Below are 12,690 nucleotides of genomic sequence, written 5' to 3'. Positions count from 1 at the left end.
ATGTTCCTATGACTATGAGATTATGCAACTCCCGAATACCGGAGGAACACTTTGTGTGCTACCAAACGTCATAACGTAACTGGGTGATTATAAAGGTGCTCTACAGGTGTCTCCAATGGTGTTCATGGAGTTGGCATAGATCAAGAATAGGATTTGCCACTCCGATTGTCAGAGAGGTATCTTTGGGCCCTCTCGGTAATGCACATCACTATAAGCCTTGCAAGCAATGTGACTAATAAGTTATTTGCGGGATGTTGCATTACATAACGAGTAAAGAGACTTTCCGGTAGCGAGATTGAGCTAGGTATTGTGATACCAATGATCGAATCTCAGGCAAGTAACATACCGATGACAAAGGGAACAACATATATTGTTACGTAGTTTGACCGATAAAGATCTTCGTAGAATATGTAGGAGCCAATATGAGCATCTAGGTTCCACTATTGGTTATTGACTGGAGACATGTCTCGGTCATGTCTACATAGTTCTCGAACCCGTAGGGTCCGCACGCTTAAAGTTCTGTGACGATCGGTATTATGAGTTTATAAGTTTTGATGTACCGAAAGTAGTTCGGAGTCCCGGATATGATCACGGACATGACAAGGAGTCTCGAAATGGTCAAGACATAAAGATTGATATATTGGAAGCCTACATTTGGACATCGGAAGAGTTCCGGGTGAAATCGGGATTTTACCGGAGTGCCGGAGGGGTTACCGGAACCCCCCGGGGGTTAATGGGCCTTATTAGGCCCTAGTGGAGAGAGAGAGGGGACGGCCAGGGCAGGCCGCGCCCCCCTCCCCCTCTGCTCCGAATTGGACTAGGAGAGGGGGGCGGTGCCCCCCTTTCCTTCTCCTTCTCCCCCTTCCTTTCCCCCCTCCTAGTAGGAGTAGGAAAGAGGGGAATCCTACTCCTACTAGGAGGAGGATTCCTCCTCCTCGCGTGCCCTCTAGGGCCGGCTGGCCTCCCCCCTTGCTCCTTTATATACGGGGGCAGGGGGCACCTTTAGACACACAAGTTGATCATTGATCTCTCCCAGTCGTGTGCGGTGCCCCCCTCCACCATAATCCACCTCGGTCATACTGTAGCGGTGCTTAGGCGAAGCCCTACAACGGTAGCTTCATCAACATCATCACCACCCCGTCGTGTTGATGAAACTCTTCCCCAAGCTCTCGTGACCGAGCTGAACGTGTGCTGAACACAGAGGTGCCGTACGTTCGGTACTGAGGATCGGTCGATCGTGAAGACGTATGACTACATCAACCGCGTTGTCATAACGCTTCCACTTAACGGTCTACGAGGGTACGTGGACGACACTCTCCCCTCTCGTTTCTATGCATCACCATGATCTTGCGTGTGCGTAGGAATTTTTTTGAAATTACTACGTTCCTCAACAGTGGCATCCGAGCCAGGTTATTGCGTAGATGTTATATGCACGAATAGAACACAAGTGAGTTGTGGGCGATACAAGTCATAGTGCTTACCATCATGTCATACTTTGGTTCGACGGTATTGTTGGATGAAGCGGCCCGGTCCGACATTACGCGTACGCTTACGTGAGACTAGTTCTATCGACGTGCTTTGCACACAGGTGGCTGGCGGGTGTCAGTTTCTCCAACTTTAGTTGAACGGAGTGTGGCTACGCCCGATCCTTGAGAAGGTTAAAACATCACTAACTTGACGAACTATCATTGTGGTTTTGATGCGTAGGTAAGAACGATTCTTGCTCAGCCCGTAGCAGCCACGTAAAACTTGCAACAACAAAGTAAAGGACGTCTAACTTGTTTTTGAAGGGCATGCTGTGATGTGATATGGTCAAGACATGATGCTATATTTATTGTATGAGATGATCATGTTTTGTGACAAAGTTATCGGCAACTGACAGGAGCCATATGGTTGTCGCTTTATTGTATGCAATGCAATCACCCTGTAATTGCTTTACTTCATCACTAAGCGGTAGCTATAGTCGTAGAAGCAATAGTTGGCGAGATGACAACGATGCTATGGTGGAGATCAAGGTGTCGCGCCGGTGACGATGGTGATCATGACGGTGCTTTGGAGATGGAGATCAAAGGCACAAGATGATGATGGCCATATCATATCACTTAATATTGATTGCATGTGATGTTTATCCTTTATGCATCTTATTTTGCTTTGTTTAAGGTAGCATTATAAGATGATTTCTCACTAAATTTCAAGGTAAAAGTGTTCTCCCTGAGTATGCACCATTGCCAAAGTTCGTCATGCCGAGACACCACGTGATGATCGGGTGTGATAAGCTCAACATTCATCTACAACGGGTGTAAGACAGTTTTACACACGCAGAATACTCGGGTTAAACTTGACGAGCCTAGCATATGCAGATATGGCCTCGGAACACTGAGACCGAAAGGTCGAGCGTAAATCATATAGTAGATATGATCAACATAGTGATGTTCACCATTGAAAACTACTCCATTTCACGTGATGATCGGTTATGGTTTAGTTGATATGGATCACGTGGTCACTTAGATGATTAGAGGGATGTCTATCTAAGTGGGAGTTCTTAAGTAATATGATTAACTGAACTTAAATTTGTCATGAACTTAGTACCTGATAGTATTTTGCTTGTCTATGTTATTGTAGATAGATGGCTCGTGTTGTTGTTCCGTTGAATTTTAATGCGTTCCTTGAGAAAGCAAAGTTGAAAGATGATGGTAGCAATTACACAGACTGGGTCTGTAACTTGAGGATTATCCTCATTGATGTACAGAAGAATTACGTCCTGGAAGCACCGCTGGGTGCCAAACCCGCTGCAGGAGCAACGCCAGATGTTATGAACGTCTGGCAGAGCAAAGCTGATGACTACTCAATAGTTCAGTGTGCCATGCTTTACGGCTTAGAACCGGGACTTCAACATCGTTTTGAACGTCATGGAGCATATGAGATGTTCCAGGAGTTGAAGTTAATATTTCAAGCAAATGCCCGGATTGAAAAATATGAAGTCTCCAATAAGTTCTACAGCTGCAAGATGGAGGAGAATAGTTCTGTCAGTGAACATATACTTAGAATGTCTGGGTACCATAATCACTTGACTCAGTTGGGAGTTAATCTTCCAGTTGATAGTGTCAATGACAGAGTTCTTCAATCATTGCCACCAAGCTACAAGAGCTTCCTGATGAACTATAATATGCAAGGGATGGATAAGACGATTCCCGAGCTCTTCGCAATGATAAAGGGTGCGGAGGTAGAAATCAAGAAGGAGCATCAAGTGTTGATGGTCAACAAGACCACCAGTTTCAAGAAAAAGGGTAAAGGGAAGAAGAAAGGGAACTTCAAGAAGAATGGCAAACAAGTTGCTGATCAAGAGAAGAAACCCAAGTCTGGACCTAAGCCTGAGACTGATTGCTTCTACTGCAAAGGGACTGGTCACTGGAAGCGGAACTGTCCCAAGTATTTGGCGGATAAGAAAGATGGCAAGATGAACAAAGGTATATTTGATATACATGTTATTGATGTGTACCTTACTAGAGCTCGCAGTAGCACCTGGGTATTTGATACTAGTTCTGTTGCTAATATTTGCAACTCGAAATAGGGACTACGGATTAAGCGAAGACTGGCTAAGGACGAGGTGACGATGCGCGTGGGAAATGGTTCCAAAGTCAATGTGATCGCCGTCGGCACACTACCTCTACATCTACCTTCGGGGTTAGTTTTAGACCTGAATAATTGTTATTTGGTGCCAGCGTTAAGCATGAACATTATATTTGGATCTTGTTTGATGCGAGACAATTATTCATTTAAATCTGAGAATAATGGTATATCTTTTATGGTCATGCACCCTTGAAGAGTGGTTTATTTGTGTTGAATCTCGATAGTAGTGATACACATATTCATAATGTTGAAGCCAAAAGATGTAGAGTTGATAATGATAGTGCAACTTATTTGTGGCACTGCCGTTTGGGTCATATTGGTGTAAAGCGCATGAAGAAACTCCATACTGATGGACTTCTGGAATCACTTGATTATGAATCACTTGGTACTTACGAACGCATGCCTCATGGGCAAGATGACTAAAACGCCGTTCTCCGGAACAATGGAGCGAGCAACAGATTTGTTGTAAATCATACATACTGATGTATGTGGTCCTATGAATGTTGAGGCTCGTGGCGGGTATCGTTATTTTCTCATCTTCACAGATGATTTGAGCAGATATGGGTATATCTACTTAATGAAACATAAGTTTGAAACATTTAAAAACTTCAAAGAATTTCAGAGTGAAGTGGAAAATCATTGTAACAAGAAAATAAAGTTTCTACGATCTGATCATGGAGGAGAATATTTGAGTTACGAGTTTGGTTTACATTCGAAACAATGTGGAATAGTTTCGCAACTCACGCCACCCGGAACACCACAGCGTAATGGTGTGTCCGAACGTCGTAATCATACTTTACTAGATATCGTGCGATCTATGATGTCTCTTACTGATTCACCGCTATCGTTTTGGGGTTATGCTTTAGAGACAGCTGCATTCACATTAAATAGGGCACCATCAAAATCCGTTGAGATGACGCCTTATGAACTTTGGTTTGGCAAGAAACCAAAGTTGTCATTTCTTAAAGTTTGGGGTTGCGATGCTTATGTGAAAAAGCTTCAACCTGATAAGCTCGAACCCAAATCGGAGAAATGTGTCTTCATAGGATACCCAAAGCAAACTGTTGGGTACACCTTCTATCACAAATCCGAAGGCAAGACATTCGTTGCTAAGAATGGATCCTTTCTAGAGAAGGAGTTTCTCTCAAAAGAAGTGAGTGGGAGGAAAGTATAACTTGATGAGGTAATTGTACCTTATCCCTTATTAGAAAGTAGTTCATCACAGAAACCGGTTCCTGTGACACCTACACCAATTAGTGAGGAAGCTAATGGTGATGATCATGAAACTTCAGATCAAATTACTACTGAACCTCATAGGTCAATCAGAGCAAGATCCGCACCAGAGTGGTACGGTAATCCTGTTCTGGAGGTCATGTTACTTGACCATGAAGAACCTACGAACTATAAGGAAGCGATGATGAGCCCAGATTCCGCAGAATGGCTTGAGGCCACGAAATCTGAGATGGGATCCATGTATGAGAACAAAGTGTGGACTTTGGTTGACTTGCCCAATGATCGGCAAGCCATCGAGAATAAATGGATCTTCAAGAAGAAGACTGATGCTGACGGTAACGTTACTGTCTACAAAGCTCGACTTGTTGCGAAATGTTTTTGACAAGTTCAAGGAGTTGACTACGATGAGACCTTTTCACCCGTAGCGATGCTTAAGTCCGCCCGAATCATGTTAGCAATTGCCGCATTTTATGATTATGAAATTTGGCAAATAGATGTAAAGACTACATTCCTGAATGGTTTTCTGGAAGAAGAGTTGTATATGATGCAACCTGAAGGTTTTATCGATCCAAAGGGTACTAACAAAGTGTGCAAGCTCCAACCATCCATTTATGGACTGGTGCAAGCCTCTCAGAGTTGGAATAAACGTTTTGATAGTATGATCAAAGCATATGGTTTTATACAGACTTTTGGAGAAGCCTGTATTTACAAGAAAGTGAGTGGGAGCTCTGTAGCATTTCTAATATTATATGTAGATGACATAGTGTTGATTGGAAATGATATAGAATTTCTGGATAGCATAAAAGGATACTTGAATAAGAGTTTTTCAATGAAAGACCTCGGTGAAGCTGATAATATATTGGGCATCAAGATCTATAGAGATAGATCAAGACGCTTAATTGGACTTCCACAAATCACACACCTTGGTAAAGTTTTGAAGAAGTTTAAAATGGATCAAGCTAAGAAAGGGTTCTTGCATGTGTTACAAGGTGTGAAATTGAGTAAGACTCAATGCCCGACCACTGCAGAAGATGGAGAGAAAATGAAAAGTGTTCCCTATGCTTCAGCCATAGACTCTATCATGTATGCAATGCTGTGTACCAGACCTGATGAGTGCCTTGCTATTAGTTTAGCAGGGAGGTACCAAAGTAATCCAGGAGTGGGTCACTAGATAGCGGTCAAGAACATCCTAAAATACCTGAGAAGAACTAAGGATATGTTTCTCATTTATGGAGGTGACAAAGAGCTTGTTGTAAATGGTTACGTCGATGCAAGCTTTGACACTGATCCGGACGATTCTAAATCGCAAACCGGATACGTGTTTATATTGAACGGTGGAGCTGTCAGTTGGAGCAGTTCTAAACAAAGCATCGTGATGGGATCTACGTGTGAAGCGGAGTACATAGCTGCTTCGGAAGCAGCAAATGAAGGAGTCTGGATGAAGGAGTTCATATCCGATCTAGGTGTCTGATACGTCTCCGCCGTATCTATAATTTTTTATTGTTCCATGCCAATATTCTACAACTTTCATATACTTTTGGCAACTTTTTATATTATTTTTGGGACTAACATATTGATCCAGTGCCCAGTGCCAGTTCCTGTTTGTTGCATGTTTTATGTTTCGCAGAATATCCATATCAAACGTAATCCAAACGGGATAAAAATGGACGGAAAATATTTTTGGAATATTTGGAGAATTCTGGAAGAAAAATCCACGCGAGACGGTGCCCAAGGTGGCCACGAGGCAGGGGGCGCGCGTGCCCCCTGGGCGCGCCCCTGACCCTCGTGGGCCACCCGTAAGGCGGTTGATGCCCTTCTTCGGCCGCAAGAAAGCTAATTTTTGGTAAAAAAAATCACGGCGAAGGTTTTGGTCCAATCAGAGTTACGGATCTCCATATATATACGAAACAGTGAAAGGGCAGCAAACGAGAACGCAGAAACAGAGAGAGACAGAGAGGTAGATCCAATCTCGGAGGGGCTTTCGCCCCTCCCACACCATGGAGGCCACGGACCAGAGGGGAAACCCTTCTCCCATCTAGGGATGAGGTCAAGGAAGAAGAAGAAGGAAGGGGCCCCCTCTCCCCTTCTCTTCCGGTGGTGCCGGAACACTGTCGTGGCCATCATCATCACCACAATCTTCACCAACAACTTCACCGCCATCATCATAGACTCTTCCCCCCTCTATGCAGAGGTGTAACCTCTCTCTTACCCGCTGTAATCTCTACTTAAACATGGTGCTCAACGCTATATATTATTTCCCAATGATGTATGGCTATCCTATGATGTTTGAGTAGATCTGTTTTGTCCTATGGGCTATTTGATGATCGTGATTGGTTTGAGTTGCATGTTTTATTATTGATATTGTCCTATGGTGCTCTCCGTGTCGCGCAAGCGTGAGGGATTCCCGCTGTAGGGTGTTGCAATATGTTTATGATTCGCTTATAGTGGGTTGCGTGAGTGACTGAAACACAAACCCGAGTAAGGGGGTTGTTGCGTACGGGATAAAGAGGACTTGATGCTTTAATGCTATGGTTGGGTTTTACCTTAATGATCTTTAATAGTTGCGGATGCTTGCTAGAGTTCCAATCATAAGTGCATATGATCCAAGTAGAGAAAGTATGTTAGCTTATGCCTCTCCCTCATACAAAATTTGCAATAATGATTACCGGTCTAGTTATCGATTGCCTAGGGACGAATAACTTTCTCGTAACAAAAAGCTCTTTACTAAAACTAACTTAGTTGTGCCTTTACCTAAACAGCCCCTACTTTTTATTTACATAATCTTTATCATCTTGCAAACCTATCCAACAACACCTACAAAGTACTTCTAGTTTCATACTTGTTCTAGGTAAAGCGAACATCAAGCGTGTGTAGAGTTGTATCGGTGGGCGATAGAACTTGAGGGAATATTTATTCTGCCTTTAGCTCCTCATTGGGTTCGACACTCTTACTTGTCGAAAACTGTTGCGATCCCCTATACTTGTGGGTTATCAGTGTCATACCTAGTTCATCGGGTCCAATGAAAATATTTTGTGACAATACTGGTGCAATTGCCTTGGCAAAGGAATCCAGATTTCACAAGAGAACCAAGCACATCAAGAGGCGCTTCAATTCCATCCGGGATCAAGTCCAGGTGGGAGACATAGAGATATGCAAGATGCATACGGATCTGAATGTTGCAGACCCGCTGACTAAGCCTCTTCCACGAGCAAAACATGATCAGCACCAAGACTCCATGGGTGTTAGAATCATTACTGTGTAATCTAGATTATTGACTCTGGTGCAAGTGGGAGACTGAAGGAAATATGCCCTAGAGGCAATAATAAGGTTATTATTTATTTCCTTATTTCATGATAAATGTTTATTATTAATGCTATAATTGTATTAACCGGAAACATAATACATGTGTGAATACATAGACAAACATAGTGTCACTAGTATGCCTCTACTTGACTAGCTCATTGATCAAAGATGGTTAAGTTTCCTAGACATAGACATGAGTTGTTATTTGATCAACGGGATCACATCATTAGGAGAATGATGTGATTGACTTGACCCATTTCGTTTGCTTAGCACTTGATCGTTTAAGTTTACTGCTATTGCTTTCTTCATGACTTATATATGTTCCTATGACTATGAGATTATGCAACTCCCGAATACCGGAGGAACACTTTGTGTGCTACCAAACATCACAACGTAACTGGGTGATTATAAAGGTGCTCTACAGGTGTCTCCAATGGTGTTCGTGGAGTTGGCATAGATCAAGAATAGGATTTGTCACTCTGATTGTCAGAGAGGTATCTTTGGGCCCTCTCGGTAATGCACATCACTATAAGCCTTGCAAGCAATGTGACTAATAAGTTATTTGCGGGATGTTGCATTACATAACGAGTAAAGAGACTTTCCGGTAACGAGATTGAGCTAGGTATTGTGATACCAATGGTCGAATCTCAGGCAAGTAACATACCGATGACAAAGGGAACAACATATATTGTTACGCGGTTTGACCGATAAAGATCTTCGTAGAATATGTAGGAACCAATATGAGCATCTAGGTTCCGCTATTGGTTATTGACTGGAGACATGTCTCGGTCATGTCTACATAGTTCTCGAACCCGTAGGGTCCGCACGCTTAAAGTTCTGTGACGATCGGTATTATGAGTTTATAAGTTTTGATGTACCGAAAGTAGTTCGGAGTCCCGGATATGATCACGGACATGACGAGGAGTCTCGAAATGGTCAAGACATAAATATTGATATATTGGAAGCCTACATTTGGACATCGGAAGAGTTCCGGGTGAAATCGGGATTTTACCGGAGTGACGGAGGGGTTACCGGACCCCCCGGTGGTTAATGGGCCTTATTGGGCCCTAGTGGAGAGAGAGAGGGGCCGGCCAGGGCAGGCCGCGCGCCCCTCCCCCTCTGGTCCGAATTGTACTAGGAGAGGGGGGCGGCGCCCCCCTTTCCTTCTCCTTCTCCCCCTCCTACTAGGAGTTGGAAAGAGGGGAATCCAACTCCTACTAGGAGGAGGATTCCTCCTCCTGGCGCGCCCTCTAGGGCCGGCCAGCCTCCCCCTTGCTCCTTTATATACGGGGGCAGGGGGCACCTCTAGACACACAAGTTGATCGTTGATATCTCCTAGCCGTGTGCGGTGCCCCCCTCCACCATAATCCACCTTGGTCATACTGTAGCGGTGCTTAGGCGAAGCCCTGCAATGGTAGCTTCATCAACATCGTCACCATGTTGTCGTGCTGACGAAACTCTTCCCCGAGCTTTACTGGATCGTGAGTTCGCGGGACGTCACCGAGCTGAATGTGTGCTGAACGCGGAGGTGTCGTACGTTCGGTACTGAGGATCGGTCGATCGTGAAGACGTACGACTACATCAACCGTGTTTTCATAACGCTTCCGCTTAACGGTCTACGAGGGTATGTGGACGACACTCTCCCCTCTCGTTGCTATGCATCACCATGATCTTGCATGTGCATAGGATTTTTTTTGAAATTACTACGTTCCCCAACAGTAACCCCTTCGGGGAGAAGATTAGAGCTGACCGGAGAGATGTGCCCATGCGTGCCTGCCCTGGAAAGCAGACGGGACAAGGCATCCGCTACGAAGTTGAACAAGATGGGAGAAGCAGGATTACCTTGCCGTAGGCCCCTACCATTGGCAAAAAAACTTACTAACCTGGCCATTAACTGAGATGGCAGTATGGCCTCCCGAGACCAGCTACATGATTCTATGAACAAAGTGCCCCTCAAACCCTTTAGCCAACAGAACCCTTCGCAAAAAAGGCCAGCTCACCGAGTCGTAAGCCTTCTCAAAATCAAGCTTAAGAATCAGGGCTTTAGACTTACGAATCTTGAGGTCATGCATAATTTCATGTAAGCAAAGAATCCCATCCAAAATGAAATGACCTTTAATAAAGGCCGATTGAAAAGGGTTGATGGTACGGTGAACAATGGGGGAAAGGCGCGTAGCGAACCCTTTGGCAGGAAATTTGGCGAAATTATTGATGAGAGCAATAGGCCGGAACTGCGAGATCAAGACAGCTCCTTTGACTTTAGGAATGAGAGAAATGACAGCATAATTAAGACGAGAAATATCCACCGTTCCCAACCAGAAACCTTGGATGATCTTACAGACGAGCGCCCGCAACTGCGGCCAGAATTTCTTAAAAAAGGGAAGCGAAAAACCATTTGGCCCAGAGGCAGCGTTCAGATTAGCCGAGCTAATCACCTTCCAGATTTCCTCGTCAGATAAAGGTACCATTAAGTCCATGTTTTCATCAGGAGATATCTTACTACCCGCGTCCCAGAAATTTGAGGAGAAGGAAAGACCAGAATCCGGCTTGGAACCAAGAAGATTGGAGTAGAACCCAACAATGTGATACATAATGAGAGATTGGTCCAAAGTCCTGACACCATCGATAATAAGACTATCAATGAAGCATCTCCGACGCCTACCATTGGCGATCGCAAAGAAGTAAGCCGTCATAGCATCACCCTTCAAGGTCCAGTTAAGGGAGCCTCGCTGTCGCCAATATATTTCCGACTGTTGATGCAACAACATCAATGCATCTTCCAGGGAGTAACGGGTGGCCCATTGAGAAGCAGAGAGCCCAGAAAGGTCCGCAGAGTGGTTCAAATCCCGGAGTTGGGATTCAAGGGCCTCTTTTTCCCTACGCTGGTCGGCCGCCCTATTACGAGACCAGCCCCTTAAGAATTTGTGTAACTCATATGAAACCTTACGCCAGTCATCCATGGGACCAAAGGAACAGTGAGGGGAGTTGAAAAGGTTAGCAATCTTGGAAGCCAGCATTTCACAAAATCCATCCACTATAAGCCAAGAGGCATCAAATTGGAAGCGGGAAGGAGACAGAGAAGAGATAAGGCCCGCATCCACGACGAGGGGAACATGATCGGAGCCAACAATAGGCCTGGCTTTCAACGCCGCGCGAGGGAAGAGCGACTCCCACCTATCGCAGACAAAGACCCGATCCAACACTGACCGGACAGGAATTGACTGATGATTAGACCAAGTGAACCGTGCCCCCACCCTAGGGAGCTCACGGATCGCGCAATTACTAATGAACCCATTAAATGCATTGGCAAGGGCCAAGAGAAGTTAGGGCTATTTTTATCCGTCGGGGAACGGAACAGATTGAAATCACCACCAATTAATAAAGGAATATTACAGGATTCAATCTTATTAGAAAGCTCATCAAGAAACAAAGGAGCGAGGGAGTGGTCGGCGGGGCCATAGACCACCAAACACTCCCATAACGTGTTTAGCTGACGATGATGAACCACAATGCTAGCCCAAAAGATGCCATGATCAAAAGTAATGAAATCAAACACATCCCGCTTAGACCCTATCAAGATGCCCCTAGAGTGACCCGAGGCGGGAAGGTAGTGCCAGTCAAACCTATCCATGCCTGTAACCGCAGACAGTTCAAAGGAGGAAAAAGATTCCTTAAACGTTTCAACAAGCCCTAAAATGTCAATGTGCTCACCGCAAACCAAGTCATGAATCTGGTCTCGACGCCCCCTAGCGGCGAAACCTCTAACATTCCAAAAAAGAGATTTCATTTATAGGAAAGGTTTTTAATATGGAGACTAGATCTGCACGGGGCCAGACATGATTTAGACCGCTTGGACTGACCTCTCTTCACTTGGGAGGGAGGTGGAGGCGACTGGCCACAACCAATTGTCGCTCCAGCCTCCCCAGGCTGACCCTTGGCCGCAACAGGCCCCATAGCATCTGCGACCTCCATGGCCTTGGTAATAGCTGCCTGGGCAACCTCATTTGCCCTAATGACAGATAGAAGACGAGAAGGAGAACCCATCCCCGGGTCAACAGACACACCAACATCTGACATAATATGTAGCAAATGACCATCCGAAAGAGCAGGTAAAACGAGACGAATAGGGGAGGCAGGGAGAGGGGTATGGACAGGCGTACCTGAAGAAGGAAGATCCCTGGCCGCAGCGCGCCTCTCAGCCCTCACCGCCACAGACTCGCCAGAGTCACGCACGCGCCGGCCCTTGCGCTCCGTGGGCGCAGGCGAGCGCAGCAACGGAGAACACACAGGCGACGCCGGACCCAGACCAGATCCTGAAGTAGAACCCATGTCCTTATCTAGACGACGAGCCAGACCCGCCATAGATTGCTCGAAGCCAGATGAAACCCTACTCTTAGCAAAAAACTTCCGGACCGAGGACTTCTTCTTCTTCTTAGACGGAGGCCCAGTGGATAGAGGGGGGGGGGGAAGCAGGAAGATCTTCGATCCCAAAGAAGGAAGGGGATTGCGGACGAGCAGACAAAT

This window comes from Triticum dicoccoides, chromosome 2A (genome assembly GCF_002162155.2).
Source record: "Triticum dicoccoides isolate Atlit2015 ecotype Zavitan chromosome 2A, WEW_v2.0, whole genome shotgun sequence".
NCBI lineage: Eukaryota > Viridiplantae > Streptophyta > Magnoliopsida > Poales > Poaceae > Triticum > Triticum dicoccoides.
This window is presented reverse-complemented; position numbering follows the sequence as displayed.